This window comes from Aegilops tauschii, chromosome 5 (assembly GCF_002575655.3).
Source record: "Aegilops tauschii subsp. strangulata cultivar AL8/78 chromosome 5, Aet v6.0, whole genome shotgun sequence".
Taxonomy (NCBI): Eukaryota; Viridiplantae; Streptophyta; class Magnoliopsida; order Poales; family Poaceae; genus Aegilops; species Aegilops tauschii.
The window spans coordinates 21,612,100-21,632,793 of record NC_053039.3 but is presented as its reverse complement, the minus strand read 5'-3'; the positions used below and the strand labels follow the sequence as shown (position 1 = coordinate 21,632,793).

The window sequence follows — 20,694 nt, the reverse complement described above, 5'->3', positions numbered from 1 at the left end:
TGGCCCCGGGTCTTCTTCCTCATATATTTGTGTCACAACCCTAGAATTGCTTGTAATTAGTTGCATCTGTTAGCATCCATGCATCATGTTTAAATTTATGAAATTTGAGTTGGGGATGTTCAAACCCTAGCACCAAATGAATTCAACTAGCTTCAAATAAATATATTTTCAATGAACCCAAAATGCCCTGCAGAAAAGTTCATCATTTTTGAATTGGCTAAAAACCTCTTCCAAAAATGGTGCACATATTTCTAGGACATTCTGGATTTTTGAATTAATCTATATTGTATTTGAATTGGGCCATTGAAATTCTATAAATAGTTTTACATGTTCTAATAATGGTGATACTAGTTGAGGGCTGTTGGAAATAATTTCAAGAGTGCCCACAAATATTTTCAGCATTTTACAAATGGTTTGGTATTTTATTACTAAACCAAAACAGAGAAAAGAATAGAAAAACAGAAACAGAATTAGAAAGAGAGAGAGAGAGAGAGAGAGAGAGAGAGAGAGAGAGTTACCTGGGCCACTTACCTGGCCAGCCCAGCCCACTGGCCTGGTGCCAGTCATCGCCTACCTCTGCCAGTAGGCAGAGGAGGGACACCGCGACGCCGCCGAGTTCGCCATGCCACCACCCTGCCTGCCTGCCCTCGCCCGCGCCAGCGCAGCGCCTCGAAGAGCCACCTCGACGCCTCCCCGAACCCCTCTCACTCTCCCTCATCCCCATCTCCTCCTCTGTCTCTCTCCCGCGGTTGCTGCGACCGCCCGAGAACGCCGACGAGCACCCCCGTGGCCACCGGCCCTCCCTCGCCTTGCCGCCGAGTCCAGACGCTCCGCCGTGTCGTCCTCGACCTCCTCGCTGAGCTACGCAATGCCGGACGCCCTGAAGCCTCGCCATTGCCACCGTTACCGACCTCGGGTGCCGGTGATCCCCATCGTAGTTTTGCTGGACCCCGAGCCTCCCCTGCCTCGCCAGCAGCACCACAAGAACTGCGGTGAGCATCTACACCATTTCCCCCATGCCCTGCTGCCTAATTCGCAGTCTAGCCGCATCAACCACCGGAGCCGAGCGCTCCCCGCCACCGGCCATGTCGCCGCCGCGGTTGCAACACCCGCACGTGACACCAGAGCATGTAGGCGTGCTCAGCGCTTCCTCAAGAAGCCGCAGATCCCACCAATTCAGCTCGGAACGCGCCGTAGCACCTAACCCGTCGGTGCCCGAACTCCGGCGGCTGCAAAAGAGCTCGCCGCCGTCAGCTCCGGCCACCCCAGCTGTTGCCGCTTGTCTCTTTGGATGCGCCTCACTCCTAGGAACCCGTAGGAGCAAACCGCACATCGAATGGTGCTCCGTAGCGAGTGCACGGTGCATCTCTGTCGTCGGCCGTGGTCATCGCCGATTAGCCTCCGGCGAGCTAACGTGGCGACGTCTTTAGCAGCTAAACACACTACTTAACCCCACCCCCCAGACACTGACAGTGGGCCCTGCTACCTAATTAAACTGCTATTTAGTTTTAAGTTAGATTAGTTAACAAAACTAGCAGACCCACGCGTCAGGGTTGACTGGCTGACGTGGCAGTTGACCAGGCCCACCTGTCAACGACACTAACCAGCCCTGAGTCCCTGACCAGTGGGCCCCACTAGTCAGGTTTGAGCTGGACCGCACCCCGTTGACTCGCTTACATCATGCTGACGTAGTGCTGAGGCAGTAATGCATTTTCTGGAATTAGTTTAATTCTAAATATGTAGAAAAATCCAGAAAATTGCCTAAACTTCTAATAATAATAGAAAATCAACCGTAACTCCAAATGCAAAGTGTTATATATGAAAAATGATCAGAAAAATCCAATCTATCCATCTGTGCTGGTTACATGCATGTTTAAACACGTTAACTTGCTGGTTAGTGCAAAAGATGATAAAGCACTATTTAAGATCACACATGAGGTTGAACTTTGAATCTTTGGTTCAAAATAGCTCAAACCCATCTTGTTGTAGTTGCACTAGCTCAACACACTCATTTTGACATGTCATTATCATGCATCATAATTGTTGCATTGCATTGATTGTGTTCTTCCTTGTTTGCCGGTAATTGTCCCCTCTCGATAGACGTGTTCCGGCGATGAGATCGATGACATCGATGAAGAACTATACTATCTTCAGAAGTGCCAGGCAAGCAAAACCCCCCTTGTTCATTCTGATAGAATCCCACTCTCTCGCTCCTGCTCTCCTTTACTGCATTAGGATAACAACAATTCAACTGTTACATGCTGCGGTAGTTGAACCCCTTTTGCTCTGCATGACCTGTCATTGCCACAGTAAATAGATGAAACCCACTAGCATCAGTAGGAGTTGTTTGAGCCCTGATGTGCCTACTTATTCATGCTTGTTTGTCATGCCTACTACTGCTTAGAGTTGAGTCAGGTCTGATTCATCGAGGATGAATTGGAGGTGTGCGAACATGTTCTACTGTTGAGAGCTAAGTGTGTGAACACGATTTGGTAAAGGTAGTGGTGAGAGGCCATGTAGGAGTACATGGTGGGTTGTCTCATTGAAACCGTCCTCAGGAACTGAGTTCTGTGTTTGTGATCCATGAACAACTACTACCACACGTTCGGCCCTGAAATATGACCCCGCTCGACTTATTAACCGCCCCTGTACTCTGTCCAAGAGTTGCAACTAGTTTCCGGTGTTTGTAGGATATGTGTTGGATGCCGTGCATAGCGCTAACCCTAGGGGTGGGCTATGATGCGGTAGATACACCGTCGCATGGTGTACCTGAAGGAAATATGCCCTAGAGGCAATAATAAAGTTATTATTTATTTCCTTATTTCATGATAAATGTTTATTATTCATGCTAGAATTGTATGAACCGGAAACATAATACATGTGTGAGTACATAGACAAACAGAGTGTCACTAGTATGCCTCTACTTGACTAGCTCGTTGATCAAAGATGGTTATGTTTCCTAGCCATAGACATGAGTTGTCATTTGATTAACGGGGTCACATTATTAGGAGAATGATGTGATTGACTTGACACATTCCGTTAGCTTAGCACTTGATCGTTTAGTATGTTGCTATTGCTTTCTTCATGACCTATACATGTTCCCATGACTATGAGATTATGCAACTCCCGTTTATCGGAGGAACACTTTGTGTGATACCGACGATCAAATCTCGGGCAAGTAACATACCGATGACAAAGGGAACAATGTATGTTGTTATGCGGTTTGACCGATAAAGATCTTCGTAGAATATGTAGGAGCCAATATGAGCATCCAGGTTCCGCTATTGGTTATTGACCGGAGACGTGTCTCGGTCATGTCTACATAGTTCTCGAACCCGTAGGGTCCGCACGCTTAAAGTTCTGTGACGATTTGTATTATGAGTTTATGTGTTTTGATGTACCGAAGGTAGTTCGTAGTCCTGGATGAGATCGGGGACATGACGAGGAGTCTTGCAATGGTCGAGACGTAAAGATCGGACATCGGAAAGGTTCCGAGTCATTCGGGTATTTTCGGAGTACCGGGGAGTTTCGGGAATTCACCGGGAGAAGTATTGGGCCTTATTGGGCCATTCGGGAATAGTGAAGAGAGGCCAAAAGGAAGGAGGCGCGCGCCCCCCTCTGGTCCAAATTGGACAAGGGGTGCAGCCCCCTTTTCCTTCTCCCTCTCCCCCTCTTTCCTTCTCTCCTACTCTGGAAAGGAAAGGGGAATCCTACTAGGACTTGGGAGTCCTAGTAGGACTCCCCACACTTGGCGCCCCCTCTAGGGCCGGCCTCTCCCTCCCTCCTTTATATACGGGGGCAAGGGGCACCTCTAGAAACAACAATTGATCTCTTGATCTCTTAGCCGTGTGCGGTGCCTCCCTCCACCATATTCTACCTCGATCATATCGTAGCGGTGCTTAGGCGAAGCCCTGCGTCGGTAGCATCATCATCACCGTCACCACGCCGTCGTGCTGATGGAACTCTCCCTCAAAGCTCGGCTGGATCAGAGTTCGAGGGACGTCATCGAGCTGAACGTGTGCTGAACTAGGAGGTGCCGTACGTTCGGTACTCAGATCAGTCGGATCGTTAAGACGTACGACTACATCAACCGCGTTGTGCTAACGCTTCCGCTTTTGGTCTACGAGGGTACGTGGACACACTCTCCCCTCTCGTTGCTATGCATCAGCATGATCCTGTGTGTGCATAGGATTTTTTTTGAAATTACTATGTTCCCCAACTGTGGCATCCGAGCCAGGTTTATGCGTAGATGTTATATGCACGAGTAGAACACAAGTGAGTTGTGGGCAATACAAGTCATACTGCTTACCAACATGCCATACTTTGGTTCGGCGGTATTGTTGGATGAAGCGGCCCGGACCGACATTACGCGTACGCTTACGCGAGACTGGTTCTAACGACGTGCTTTGGACACAGGTGGCTGGCAGGTGTCAGTTTCTCCAACTTTAGTTGAACCGAGTGTGGCTACGCCCGGTCCTTGAGAAGGTTAAAACAACACTAACTTGACGAACTATCGTTGTGGTTTTGACGCGTAGGTAAGAACGGTTCTTGCTCAGCCCGTAGCAGCCATGTAAGACTTACAACAACAAAGTACAGGACGTCTAACTTGTTTTTGCATAGCACGTTGTGATGTGATATGGTCAAGGCATGATGCTATATTTTTATTGTATGAGATGATCATGTTTTGTAACCGAGTTATCGGCAACTGGCAGGAGCCATATGGTTGTCACTTTATTGTATGCAATGCAATCGCCCTGTAATGCTTTACTTTATCAGTAAGCGGTAGCGATAGTCGTAGAAGCAATAGTTGGCGAGACGACAACGATGCTACAGTGGAGATCAAGGTGTCGCGCCGGTGACGATGGTGATCATGACGGTGCTTCGGAGATGGAGATCACAAGCACAAGATGATGATGGCCATATGTAACACCCACGATGCGGCTATATCTCCCACGTGTCGAGGCACGACTTAGAGGCATAACCGCATTGTAGGTATTGTCGCAAGAAGGGTCATCTTCACACAATCCCATGTAATGAACAAGAATGGGATAAAGAGTTGGCTTACAATCGCCACTTCACACAATACATAAATAAATTCATACATCATTCGGAATACACACATAGGTCCGACTACGAAACCAAAAGAAAAGAAGACAACCCCAAATGCTAGATCCCCGATCGTCCCAACTAGGCTCCACTACTGATCATCAGGAAATGAAAACATAGTAACGACCAAGGTCCTCGTCGAACTCCCACTGGAGCTCAGTTGCGTCACCTGCACTGGTATCATCGGCACCTGCAACTATTTGGAAGAATCTGTGAGTCACGAGGACTCATCAATCTCACACCCGCGAGATCAAGACTATTTAAGCTTATGGGTAGGAGAAGGTAGTGAGGTGGAGCTGCAGCAAGCACTAAGCATATATGGTGGCTAACATACGCAAATAAGAGCGAGAAGAGAAGCAACGGAACGGTCGTGAAGCTAGCAGTGATCAAGAAGTGATCCTAAACTTCTACTTACGTCAAACATAACTCAAAGGTTGTGTTCACTTCCCGGACTCCGCCGAAAAGAGACCATCACGGCTACACACACGGTTGATGCATTTTCATTAAGTCGAGTGTCAAGTTCTCTACAACCGGATATTAACAAATTCCCATCTGCCACATAACCGCGGGCTCGGCTCTTGAAAGTTTATACCCTGCAGGGGTGTCCCAACTTAGCCCATTATAAGCTCTCACGGTCAACGAAGGATAAACCTTCTCCGGGGAAGACCCGATCAGTCTCGGAATCCTGGTTTACAAGACATTTCGACAATGGTAAAACAAGACCAGCAAGGCCGCCCGATGTGCCGACAAATCCCGATAGGAGCTGCACATATCTCGTTCTCAGGCACACCGGATAAGTCAAGCTATGAGTAAAACCAGGCCTCGAGTTTCCCCAAGGTGGCCACGCAGGCTGCTCGGTTCGGACCAACACTCGAAGGAGCACTGGCCCGGGGGGGTCTAAAATAAAGATGACCCTTGAGTCTGCAGAACCCAAGGGAAAAGGGGATAGGTGGTAGCAAATGGTACAACCAAGGGTGGGCCTTGCTGGAGGAGTTTTATTCAAAGCGAACCGTCAATAGGGTCCCGTCAATCACCCAACCGCGTAAGGAATGCAAAATCAAGGAACATAACACCGGTATGACGGAAACTAGGGCGGCAAGAGTGGAACAAAACACCAGGCATAAGGCCGAGCCTTCCACCCTTTACCAAATATATAGATGCATTAATTAAATAAGAGATATTGTGATATCCCAAGATATCCATGTTCCAACATGGAACAAACTTCAACTTCACCTGCAACTAGCAACGCTATAAGAAGGGCTGAGTAAAAGCGGTAACTTAGCTAAACAACGGTTTGCTAGGAAAGGATGGTTAGAGGCTTGACATGGCAACATGGGAGGCATGATATAGCAAGTGGTAGGTAGCGCCGCATCGCAACAGAGCGAACAACTAGCAAGCAAAGATAGAAGTGATTTCAAGGGTATGGTCATCTTGCCTGAAATCCCGCTAGGAAGAAGAACGAGTCCATGAAGAAGACAAACGGATGTAGTCGAACGAATCCTCACAACTCCGGAACGAGACCGAAGCTAACAAGAGAAGCAACCCGGTAAGAAACAAACCACATAGTAAACAATCATCACATAAACATGGCATGATGCACAATCACGTATGATGCATGTCCGTTTTAATGAGGCATGGCATGGCATAATGCAACAAACAATACTACAAATTAAGTGGAGCTCAATATGCAACGAGTTGCATATTGACGAAACACCACATTCAAATTATTTAGTTCGCTCTTGTTTATGTGCCCAGCAATATTAAATGTTATTAAACATGGCAAGGGTGAAGCATATGAAAACTACCTAGCTAGGCAAGTTTAAATGAGGCCGGAACAACAAACAACAATTCCGGAAAATCCCCATGTGCATATTTTAGATTTGGTACTGTTCTGCCATAAACACAATTTTAATGTTGTTAAACAGCAAAATAAAGTGCACCATGTTAAAGTAGGCATTTTTCTACCCCATTTACATATAAAGTTTATTTAAAATTGAGCTACGGATATTTAGTTATGGAATAAATCATTTTAACATGCTATTTATGCAAAATTAAACAAACAGCAAGTTTAAACATTTTAAACATGGATGAGAGTTGCAAATTATTAATCTACACAAAAATCTAAGCATTTTACACATATAAATTATTTACATGTGATGCACGGTTTGTGAGTTATTAAATGCATGATCTAGAGGGACTTTTCTGTAAAACAATAAATTCCAGATAATAGCTAAAACGCAACAGAGGAAAAACACACGCATCGTGCATAAACTTGCTGGGCCAACAGAGCACAGGGGGGCTGGGGGGGCTGCTCACCCAGTGGGCCTTGGCCTGTTCGATGCAAAGGCTGGAAGAGGCCGGTCCCTGGGCTGCTCCTGGCTGGATCGAACGAGGAGGTGGAGGAGACGGGGTCAACGCACCGACGACCTGCTGCTGCTCGATCTGAACACACAGGAGGGAGCGCGCACAGGGGAAGCTGGGCTCGACTGCGCTCGGTACAGTTCGTGAAGACGACAACGGCGCGGGACTTGGCGACCGGGATGGCGCGGATGCAGCCGGATCCGAGCGGACTTGGGCGTCGGGAGCCCATCTCCGGCGATGGTGGCGGAAGTTGGTGCTCCTAGTCAGAGGGAGAACGAGAGGGATGAGAGGCAGAGGGGAGGCGAGTAGGAGAAGGATAGGAGGAGGAGACACGGCGACCTGTGGTGCTCCGGCGTCGCGCTCGCCGGCGCGGCGGAGGAGGCCAGGACGGCGAGGTCGTCGGGACCCTGGACGGCGTCGGCTTGAGCAGCTCGGATGGCGGCATCCATAGCGGCGAACAGCGGACGGTTGGACGAGCGGGACGGCGGTGGAGCGCGAGGAAGCAGGGGCTCGCAAGGGAGATGGCTGCTGCTGGCGCTGGGGTTCTGGTTGGAGGAGAGCTTGGGCCAGCTCGGGACACGGGCGCGAGCGCTCTTGCTCGGGAGGAGCTCCTGTGATTGTGGACGAAGGCGGTTGCGAGGACGAAGGACGATGGGGCGACAGCTCGGGCCTCCGGTGGCGCACGGACGAAGGCACCTACGGGTGCTTGAGGTGGATGGGTGGATAGAGGGGACGGCTCATGAAGGCGGCGTGGTGATCTGGGTCGCTGGCGATCCCGAGGGGAAAACAAAGAGAAGACAAGGTGGAGGTTTTTGTGGCGGCGGGGAGGAAATAATTGATGAGACGGCTAGTCTAGGGTTTGGACTGTTATAAATAGCACATGGGATTTTGGTTAGGGGCTAATTTGGTCCATCCGATCGCAATCGGACGATCAAGAATAAATAGGTAGGGAGAGTCCAACAAAGAAAACGGTGATGTTTTATTGATGTTAGGAGATGATCTGAATGCAATGGTGATGACTGAGCGGGTCGGGTTCGGGACAGGTTTCGGACGCGCGCGAGAAGGGGTTTTGTGCATTGTGCAGAGAGGCTCAGACGGTCGGACTACAAAAAAACGGTTGGTCTCGAAGGGACAACGAAGGCAACAGGGAGAAGCGGGAACTATGAACGGACCACGAGTTTAAGAAAGCATGCGGATGCAATGCGTATGATGTGATGATGAATGCAACAAACAAATAAATACACACGGCGAACACGAAATATATGGAAGGCGTCTGGAGCATCTGTCTCGGGGCGTTACAACACTCCACCACTACAAGAGGATCTCGTCCCGAGATCTAAGGACGGCACCGGAGAAAAGCGGACGAGGGAGAGAAGAGGTAAAGCTAAGTTGCTTCTTTGACAAACGAGTGAAACCATGAACCTTGAGAGATTGAACGAACGAAAAGAGAGAATACAAGGGAGATGAACGAGACTGAAAACACTCTGTTATCAAAGAGGAACAAGGAACATTGCGAGAACCTTTGTAGGTTGAAAGACGTGAAATAAGAGCTTAACGGATCAAAATTAATATGAAAGCACACCGGTAGAAAAGAGAAACAAGGAACAAGAATGACATAATTTGGACAGCACTCCGGTAGAAAATGGAAGGAATTAACATGAACTTGAGAAGATGGGATGATACTTGATGAAATCAACAACACTCTGCCTCTGGAACTATTGAAAACGAGAAGGAAAACTTGATAAGATGAAAATAAATTGAGGAGATGACACAACACTCCGGTTAAATGGTTAGCATGAAAAGAACACGATCCTCACAAATCGAGATGATGAGTGAAGAGAGCTACATCACAATGCCTCCGGAAAAAGAATAGGATATAGATCCTTGGAATAAAGAATGGAGAAGAAAATGACAACTTCTGCCACCAATGAGCTTGGAAAGCATCCTTCCAAGAAGGTTATAACGGAGTTGTTGGAAAGTCAACAACGAAAAGAACAAGCTTGTTGAGGGCTTAAGGAAAACTTCTCAAAATTATGAGGTTAAATCCTGCCACTAACGAAAACAAATAATATAATTGATAACACCAGCGAGATGAAAAACTTCTTCCACCAAGATGATAAAGAGATAACTTGGATCATTGATAAGCACCACAATAGTAACATTCCTTAGGAAATGCTTTAAGCGGAATATGACACAAGATAACTCAAACGAAGAGATTAATGGATTTAAAATTTCTCATTTTTGACAACATGTGAAACATGGAACATGGAAAGTAATTGTCAAGAATGACATATCACCATCTCAAACGATAAGGTAGAAATAATTGCGCTTTGGAATGCAAGATGAAGAATGCTTGGACTCGACAAAAACAAAACATGTGTTGAACACCATGTTTATTTTAGAGTATAGCTTGGCGGATCTTAACTCCGAGAGAAATCTTGAAGAACAATTGAAGAATGAAAAGAATCCCTGACGAAGCACCATGTAGAGCCTCCATGAAGAACTCCGGTAATAAAAGGATGATAAAAAGAAAGAGAAGTTGACAACACAAGGTGAAGCCTTGCAATGATTTGGGTGGATCTTTGAAATGATATAACCGAGAAAACTTGGAACTCCGGAAAGAAAAATGAAGCAACTCGAACCGAGAATGTGATATGATGAACAACTCCGGAAAGAAGAAATTAATCACTTGGATGAAACAAGAATAAGAATTATGTTATGTATATCCTTCACCAATTTAAATTGATGACAAGCAACGGATTTGGCATACCACTTATTCTTCTTGAGGGATTAAGGATAGACATAGCGCAAACTTGGGAAAAGCTTTAACAAACCACCGGTAGGATTGAAACAACGAATAAATTGATATGATAACAATGGAAGAGAAATCTTGAACGAACCACCGTAAGAATTGAAAATGAACGAAGAAAAGATATAGAAACACCGGGAAGAATTAGAAAACGAATAAAGATACTTGACAAAATTTAGATACAAGAGAACGAAGAGATCATGGGCTGACTCGAGGATACTTGAACGATGCGCCGGTAAGAATATGGAGATGAACGAAGAGACATCAATTTAGAATAATTGGAGAACGAAGCTGAAAACTTAGAACAAAGAAATCTTCTGAAATGATGGCCTTTGGATGATCAAGAAATGAAAACAACTCTGAAATGCTCCGGATGGGTAAGAAAAGAATTGCGCGATTGGAAACAATTTGAGAGGATGGCAACAAGTTAGAACCATGAATCTTCAAGAGAACGGTCCAAGATTTAGGAGAAATTCTTCTTCGGTCTACAAATGTTGAGAATGATGATGAGAAACACCACCATGAATTGTTGAGGCACTCCGGAATGCAAATTAGAGAGGTTGAACCAACGATGAAAAGAATTTGAAAGAACTTGGAGAAAGACATTTGACTGATGATAATTCATTCTTACGTCAAACTTTGCAATGAATTTGAGAATAGCTCCGAAAAATTAGAAGCGTCAGGTAAGATCCTGGGAAAAGACCTGTGGGTTAGGGCCCACTCAAAAGAAACACCGTTGAAATGATTACTTGGAAAGGAGATTGCACCGGTTGAATTAAATGGCTTGAATGAGATAACAACCTCGAAATAGTTTAAATGGATTAAGAATGGAAGCTTGAATTTTCTGAGATATCTTTAGCGCTCCGGATACAAATGAATGGCGAAAAATGGATGATTAAGAGGTGCACTGGCATGAGAAAACATTTGAAACGAGGAAAGGAATATGATCAACACTGTAAGCTTGAATTGGATCCACCGGAGAAGAATACGAGAATGAAGAATGATAAACTTGAAGCTTCCTGAGCATCTTCCTGAGAATCACCGGATAAGAACAAGGAGGAAAAGAATGAAGAGACTTCACATTAATAAAAAGGATACTTGATTAAGAAATATGAGTCCTTGAAGAAAAGGGTGGGAGGGTGGGAAAACAAAGGCAACTTGGGTCGGATGAAATGAACACCGTTGAGAAAAAGCTTAGAACTGATCTTGCGAATGTTGGAATGACTGGATGCACTTGAAGAGAAACACGCCGGTTGGAATGAATTGGGATGACAATCTCGATGATCAAGAAGGATTAGTATCCACACTAGAATATGAGAACACCGCTTATAATAAGGTATGGAATCAACACTTGGCATTGAAGCAACTCGAATACCACAAAACAAAACAAAACAAAGGATTGGCTTGCGGAATTAAGCCGGAAACAAACATATGATAGATCCCATATCGTATCATGTGTCTGTTGGAAAGATATCCTACGAGATACTTGAATTCCCACTTATAAACTCCCGAAACTTTCTGGTTACGCAATCTGGTGTTGGGGATACAAGGGACACAAAATATATCACCCAAACTAACATTACCTAGATCCAGCTATATCCATCCTTCAACGCAGAACCAAGAAACCTTCGGAAATCATTTACCTCAACCTTCGAAAAGCATCCGTTATACGAGTTATGGCAATACTCCCGAACTCCCGCCCCAGTACTGGGTGGCGTCGAGGTGATCTCACCAACAACTGCATAAAAGAGATTTTCGATGTCGGTGAAACTCAGGTATTCCAGAACTGCAACGATAAAATTGTGACGACAACACCTCGGAGCTCAACTCCCCGGGACACTGCCACAACCCCTAAATGTCAGGAGGCACCAAGAACAATGTTCTCGTCACAAAACCATCGGAACGATTCCAAGATACCCACGTGATCCTAAATTTTTTTTAGTGAAATTTGAGGAGAGAAGAGTCAAAACTTCTACGTCAGGAGACCTCACCAGAGCGACGAAGGGACTGAGGAGTAAAAAGAATCCTACTCTCCGATATATATAATCCTAAGACTCAAAACATTTTTGTTCTAGACTCAACAATGCCAACGATTCGATCAAGCAGGGGGCTCCTAAGTCGGGGATGGCTCTGATTACCAACTTGTAACACCCATGATGCGGCTATATCTCCCACGTGTCGAGGCATGACTTAGAGGCATAACCGCATTGTAGGTACTGTCGCAAGAAGGGTCATCTTCACACAATCCCATGTAATGAACAAGAATGGGATAAAGAGTTGGCTTACAATCGCCACTTCACACAATACATAAATAAATTCATACATCATTCAGAAAACACACATAGGTCCGACTACGGAACCAAAAGAAAAGAAGACAACCCCAAATGCTAGATCCCCGATCGTCCCAACTAGGCTCCACTACTGATCATCAGGAAACGAAAACATAGTAACGACCAAGGTCCTCGTCGAACTCCCACTTGAGCTCAGTTGCGTCACATGCACTGGTATCATCGGCACCTGCAACTATTTGGAAGAATCTGTGAGTCACGAGGACTCAGCAATCTCACACCCGCGAGATCAAGACTATTTAAGCTTATGGGTTGGACAAGGTAGTGAGGTGGAGTTGTAGCAAGCACTAAGCATATATGGTGGCTAATATACGCAAATAAGAGTGAGAAGAGAAGCAACAGAACGGTCATGAAGCTAGCAATGATCAAGAAGTGATCCTGAACTCCTACTTACGTCAAACATAACTCAAAAGCCGTGTTCACTTCCCGGACTCCGCCGAAAAGAGACCATCATGGCTACACACACGGTTGATGCATTTTAATTAAGTCGAATGTCAAGTTCTCTACAACCGGATATTAACAAATTCCCATCTGCCACATAACCGCGGGCACGGCTCTCAAAAGTTTATACCCTGCAGGGGTGTCCCAACTTAGCCCATTATAAGCTCTCACGGTCAATGAAGGATAAACCTTCTCCCGGGAAGACCCGATCAGTCTCGGAATCCCGGTTTACAAGATATTTCGACAATGGTAAAACAAGACCAGCAAAGCCGCCCGATGTGCCGACAAATCCCGATAGGAGCTGCACATATCTCGTTCTCAGGGCACACCGGATAAGTCAAGCTACGAGTAAAACCAGGCCTCGAGTTTCCCCGAGGTGGCCCCATAGGCTGCTCGGTTCGGACAAACACTCGATGGAGCACTGGCCCGGGGGGGTCTAAAATAAAGATGACCCTTGAGTCTGCAGAACCCAAGGGAAAAGGGGATAGGTGGTAGCAAATGGTAAAACCAAGGGTGGGCCTTGCTGGAGGAGTTTTATTCAAAGTGAACTGTCAAGGGGGTCCCGTAAATCACCCAACCGCGTATGGAATGCAAAATGAAGGAACATAACACCGGTATGACGGAAACTAGGGCGGCAAGAGTGGAACAAAACACCAGGCATAAGGCCGAGCCTTCCACCCTTTACCAAATATATAGATGCATTAATTAAATAACAGATATTGTGATATCCCAACATATCCATGTTCCAACATGGAAGAAAATTCAACTTCACCTGCAACTAGCAACGCTATAAGAAGGGCTGAGTAAAAGCGGTAACTTAGCCAAACAACGGTTTGCTAGGAAAGGATGGTTAGAGGCTTGACATGGCAACATGGGAGGCATGATATAGCAAGTGGTAGGTAGCGCAGCATAGCAACAGAGCGAACAACTAGCAAGCAAAGATAGAAGTGATTTCGAGGGTATGGTCATCTTGCCTGAAATCCCGCTAGGAAGAAGAACGAGTCCATGAAGAAGACAAACGGATGTAGTCGAACGAATCCTCACAACTCCGGAACAAAACCGAAGCTAACGAGAGAAGCAACCCGGAAAGGAACAAACAACATAGTAAACAATCATCACATAAACATGGCATGATGCACAATCAAGTATGATGCATGTCCGTTTTAATGAGGCATGGCATGGCAAAATGCAACAAACAATATTACAAATTAAGTGGAGCTCAATATGCAACGAGTTGCATATTGACGAAACACCACATTCAAGTTATTTAGTTCGCTCTTGTTTATGTACCCAACAATATTAAATGTTACTAAACATGGCAAGGGTGAAGCATATGAAAACTACCTAGCTAGGCAAGTTTAAATGAGGCCGGAACAACAAACAACAATTCCGGAAAATCCCCATGTGCATATTTTAGATTTGGTACTGTTCTGCCATAAACACAATTTTAATTTTGTTAAACAGCAAAATAAAGTGCACCATGTTAAACTAGGCATTTTTCTACCCCATTTACATATAAAGTTTATTTAAAATGGAGCTACGGTTATTTAGTTATGGAATAAATCATTTTAACATGCTATTTATGCAAAATTAAACAAACAGCAAGTTTAAACATTTTAAACATGGATGAGAGTTGCAAATTATTAATCTACACAAAATTCTAAGCGTTTTACATATATAATTTATTTACATGTGATGCACGGTTTGTGAGTTATTAAATGCATGATCTAGAGGGACTTTTCTGTAAAATAGTAAATCCAAGATAATAGCTAAAACGCAATAGAGGAAAAACACGTGCCTCGGGCATAAACTTGCTGGGCCAACAGAGCACAGGGGGGCTTGGGGGGCTGCTCACCCAGTGGGCCTTGGACCGTTCGATGCAAAGGCTGGAAGAGGCCGGTCCCTGGGCTGCTCCTGGCTGGATCAAACGAGGAGGTGGAGGGACGCGGTAAACGCACCGACGAGCTGCTGCTGCTCGATCTGAACACACAGGAGGGAGCGTGCGCAGGGGAAGCAGGGCTGGACTGCTCTCGGTGCAGTTCGTGAAGACGACAACGGCGCGGGACTTGGCGACCGGGATGGCGCGGATGCAGCCGGATCCAAGTGGACCTGGGCGTCGGGAGCCCATCTCCGGCGATGGTGGCGGCAGTTGGTGCTCCTAGTCAGAGAGAGAACGAGAGGGATGAGAGAGAGAGGGGAGGCGAGCAGGAGAAGGATGGGAGGAGTTGACACGGCGACCTGTGGTGCTCCGGCGTCGCGCTCGCCGGCGCGGCAGAGGAGGCCAAGACGGCGAGGTCGTCGGGACCCTGGACGGCATCGGCTTGAGCAGCTCGGATGGCGGCATCCATAGCGGCGCACAGCGGACGCTTGGACGAGCGGGACGGCGACGGAGCGCGAGGAAGCAGGGGCTCGCAAGGGAGATGGCTGCTGCTGGCGCTGGGGTTCTGGTTGGAGGAGAGCTTGGGCCAGCTGGGGACTTGGGCGCGAGCGCTCCCGCTCGGGAGGAGCTCCTGTGATTGTGGATGAAGGCAGTTGCGAGGACGAAGGACGACGGGGCGACAGCTCGGGGCTCCGGTGGCGCACGGATGAAGGCACCTACGAGTGCTTGAGGTGGATGGGTGGATCGAGGGGACGGCTCATGAAGGCGGCGTGGTGATCTGGGTCACTGGCGATCCCGAGGGGAAAACGAAGAGGAGACAAGGTGGAGGTTTTTTTGGCGGCGGGGAGGAAAGAATTGATGGGACGGCTAGTCTAGGGTTTGGACTGTTATAAATAGCACATGGGTTTTTGGTTAGGGGCTAATTTGGTCCATCCGATCGCAATCGGACGATCGAGAATAAATAGGTAGGGAGAGTCCAACAAAGAAAACGGTGATGTTTTATAGATGTTAGGAGATGATCTGAATGCAATGGTGATGACTGAGCGGGTTGGGTTCGGGACAGGTTTCGGTCGCGCGCGAGAAGGGGTTTTGTGCATTGTGCAGAGAGGCTCAGACGGTCGGACAACAAAAGAACGGTTGGTCTCGAAGGGACAACGAAGGCAACAGGGAGAAGCGGGAACTACGAACGGACCACGAGTTTAAGAAAACATGTGGATGCAATGCGTATGATGTGATGATGAATGCAACAAACAAATAAATACACACGGCGAACACGAAATATTTGGAAGGCGTTTGGAGCATTGGTCTCGGGGCGTTACACCATATCATATCACTTATATTGATTGCATGTGATGTTTATCCTTTATGCATCATATTTTGCTTTGATAGACGGTAGCATTATAAGATGATCTCTCAGTAAATTTCAAGATAAAAGATTTCTCCCTGAGTATGCACCGTTGCCAAAGTTCGTCGTGCCAAGACACCACGTGATGATCGGGTGTGATAAGCTCTACGTTCATCTACAACGGGTGCAAGCCAGTTTTGCACACGCGGAATACTCAGGTTAAACTTGACGAGCCCAGCATATGCAGATATGGCCTCGGAACACTGAGACCAAAAGGTCGAGCGTGAATCATATAGTAGATATGATCAACATAGTGATGTTCACCATTGAAACTACTCCATCTCACGTGATGATCGGACATGGTTTAGTTGATTTGGATCACGTGATCACTTAGATGATTAGAGAGATGTCTATCTAAGTGGGAGTTCTTAAGTAATATGATTAATTGAACTTAAATTTATCATGAACTTAGTCCTGGTAGTATTAGCATATCTATGTTGTAGATCAATAGCTCGCGTTTAGCTCCCCTGTTTTATTTTGATATGTTCGTAGAGAAAACTAAGTTGAAAGATGTTAGTAGCAATGATGCGGACTTGGTCCGTGATATGAGGATTAACCTAATTGCTGCACAGAAGTATTATGTACCTGATGCATCGCTAGGTGACAGAACTATTGTAGGAGCAGATGCAGACGTTATCAACATTTTGACAAAAGCTCGGTATGATGACTACTTGATAGTTTAGTGCACCATGCTTTACGGCTTAGAACCGGGACATCAAAAATGTTTTGAACGCCACGGAGCATATAAGATGTTCCAAGAGTTGAAATTGGTATTTCATACTCGTGCCCATGTTGAGAGGTATGAGACCTCGGACAGTACTTTGCCAATAAGATGGAGGAGAATAGCTCAACCAGTGAGCATGTGCTCAGATTGTCTGAGTACTACAATTACTTGAATCAAGTGGGAGTTAATCTTCCAGATAAGATAGTAATTGACAAAGTTCTCTAGTCACTATCACCAAGTTAATAGAACTTCGTGATGAACTATAATATGCAAGGGATGACGAAAGTAATTCCCGAGCTTCTCGCGATGCTCAGATCGGCGAAGGTAGAAATCAAGAAAAGAGCATCAAGTGTTGATGGTTAACGAGATCACTAGTTTCAAGAAAAGGGCAAAGGGAAAGAAGGGGAACTTTAAGAAGAACGGCAAGCAAGTTGCTGCTCAAGTGAAGAAGCCCAAGTTTGGACCTAAGCCTGATACTGAGTGCTTCTACTGGAAAAAGGACTGGTCACTGGAAGCGGAACTACCCCAAATAATTGGCGGATAAGAAGGATGGCAAAGTGAACAAAAGTATATTTGATATACATGTTATTGATGTGTACTTTACTAGTGTTTATAGTAACCCCTCGCTACTTGATACTGGTTCAGTTGCTAAAGAGTAGTAACTCGAAACGAGAGTTGCATAATGAACAGAAACTAGTTAAGGCTGAAGTGACGATGTGTATTGGAAGTGGTTCCAAGATTGATATGATCATCATCGCACACTCCCTATCCTTTCGGGATTAGTGTTGAACCTAAATAAGTGTTATTTGGTGTTTGCGTTGAGCATGAATATGATTTGATCATGTTTATTGCAATACGGTTATTCATTTAAGTTAGAGAATAATTGTTGTTCTGTTTACATGAATAAAACCTTATATGGTTACACACCCAATGAAAATGGTTCGTTGGATCTCAATCGTAGTGATACACATATTAATAATATTGAAGCCAAAAGATGCAAAGTTAATAATGATAGTGCAACTTATTTGTGGCACTGCCATTTAGGTCATATTGGTGTAAAGGGCATGAAGAAACTCCATGCTGATGGGCTTTTGGAATCACTTGATTACGAATCACTTGATGCTTGCGAACCATGCCTCTTGGGCAAGATGACTAAAACGCCGTTCTCCGGAACAATAGAGCGAGCAACAGATTTGTTGGAAATCATACATACTGATGTATGTGGTCCGATGAATATTGAGGCTCGCGGCAGGTATCGTTATTCTCTGACCTTCACAGATGATTTGAGCCGATATGCGTATATCTACTTGATGAAACATAAAGTCTGAAACATTTGAAAAGTTCATATAATTTCAGAGTGAAGTGGAAAATCATCGTAACAAGAAAATAAAGTTTCTACGATCTGATCGTGGAGGAGACTATTTGAGTTACGAGTTTGGTCTTCATTTGAAACAATGCGGAATCGTTTCGCAACTCACGCCACCTTGAACACCACAGCGTAATGGTGTGTCCGGACGTCATAACCGTACTTTATTAGATATGGTGCGATCTATGCTGTTTCTTACCAATCTACCACTATCGATTTGGGGTTATGCATTAGAGACAACTGCATTCACGTTAAAAAGGGCACCATCTAAATCCGTTGAGATGACACCTTATGAACTGTGGTTTGGCAAGAAACCAAAGTTGCCGTTTCTTAAAGTTTGGGGTTGCGATGCTTATGTGAAAAAGTTTCAACATGATAAGCTTGAACCCAAATCGGAGAAATGCGTCTTCATAGGATACCCAAGGAGACTATTGGGTATATCTTCTATCACAGATCCGAAGGCAAATTCGTTGCTAAGAATGGATCCTTTCTAGAGAAGGAGTTTCTCTCGAAAGAAGTGAGTGGGAGGAAAGTAGAACTTGATGAGGTAACTGTACCTGCTCCCTTATTGGAAAGTAGTTCATCACAGAAATCTGTTCCTGTGACTCCTACACCAATTAGTGAGGAAGCTAATGATGATGATCATGTAACTTCAGATCAAGTTACTACCGAACCTCATAGGTCAACCAGAGTAAGATCTGCACCAGAGTGGTACGGTAATCCTGTTCTGGATGTCATGTTACTTGGCCATGACAAACCTACGAACTATGAGGAAGCGATGATGAGCCCAGATTCCACGAAATGGCTTGAGGCCATGAAATCTGAGATGGGATCCATGTATGAGAACAAAGTGTGGACTTTGGTTGACTTGCCCGATGATCGGCAAGCCATAGAAAATGAATGGATCTTCAAGAGGAAGACAGACGCTGATAGTAGTTTTACTATCTACATAGTTCAAGGAGTTGACTACGATGAGACTTTCTCACCCGTAGCGATGCTTAAGTCCGTCCGAGTAATGTTAGCAATTGTCGCATTTTATGATTATGAAATTTGGCAAATGGATGTAAAGACTGCATTCCTGAATCAATTTCTGGAAGAAGAGTTGTATATGATGCAACCTGAAGGTTTTATCGATCCAAAGGATGCTAACAAAGTGTGCAAGCTCCAGCGATCCATCTATGGACTAGTGCAAGCATCTCGGAGTTGGAATATACGCTTTGATCAAAGCATATAGTTTTATACAGACTTGCGGTGAAGCCTGTATTTACAAGAACGTGAGTGGGAGCACTACATCATTTCTGATAAGTATATGTGAATGACATATTGTTGGTCGAAAATAATGTAGAATTTTCTAGAAAGCATAAAGGAGTATTTGAAAGGAGTTTTTCAAAGAAAGACCTCGGTGAAGCTGCTTACATATTGAGCATCAAGATCTATAGAGATAGATCAAGACGCTTGATAAGATATTTCAATGAGTACATACCTTGACAAAAGATTTTGAAGTAGTTCAAAATGGAATAGTCAAAGAAGGAGTTCTTGCCTGTGTTTTAAGGTGTGAAGTTGAGTGAAGACTCAAAACACGACCACGGCAGAAAATAGAAAGAGAATGAAAAGTCATTTCCTATGCCTCAGTTATAGGTTCTATAAAATATGCTATGCTGTGTACCAGATCTATTGTATACCCTACATTGAGTTTGGCAAGGGAGTACAATAGTGATCAAGGAGTAGATCACTGAACAGCGGTCAAAATTATCCTTAGTGGAATAAGGATATGTTTCTCGATTATGGAGGTGACAAAAGGTTCCTCGTAAAGGGTTACGTCGATACAAGTTTTGGCACTGACCCAGATGACTCTATGTCTTAATCTGGATACATATTGAAAGTGTGAGCAATTAGCTAATGTAGCTCTGTGCAGAGCATTGTAGACATAGAAATTTGCAAAATACATACGGATCTGAATATGGCAGACCCGTTGACTAAACTTCTCTCACAAGAAAAACATGATCACACCTTAGTACTCTTTGGGTGTTAATCACATAGAGATGTGATCTAGATTATTGACTCTAGTGCAAGTGGGAGACTGAAGGAAATATGCCCTAGAGGCAATAATAAAGTTATTATTTATTTCCTTATTTCATGATAAATGTTTATTATTCATGCTGGAATTGTATTAACCGGAAACACAATACATGTGTGAGTACATAGACAAACAGAGTGTCCCTAGTATGCCTCTACTTGACTAGCTCGTTGATCAA

The 20,694-nt window shown here is 45.1% G+C and overlaps 1 pseudogene; it reads right to left on the bottom strand.

The window, feature by feature from the left end:
• Positions 1-7,730: 7,730 nt before the first annotated feature.
• Positions 7,731-20,694, bottom strand: part of LOC141022482 (uncharacterized) — a 96,618-nt pseudogene continuing 83,654 nt past the window's right edge.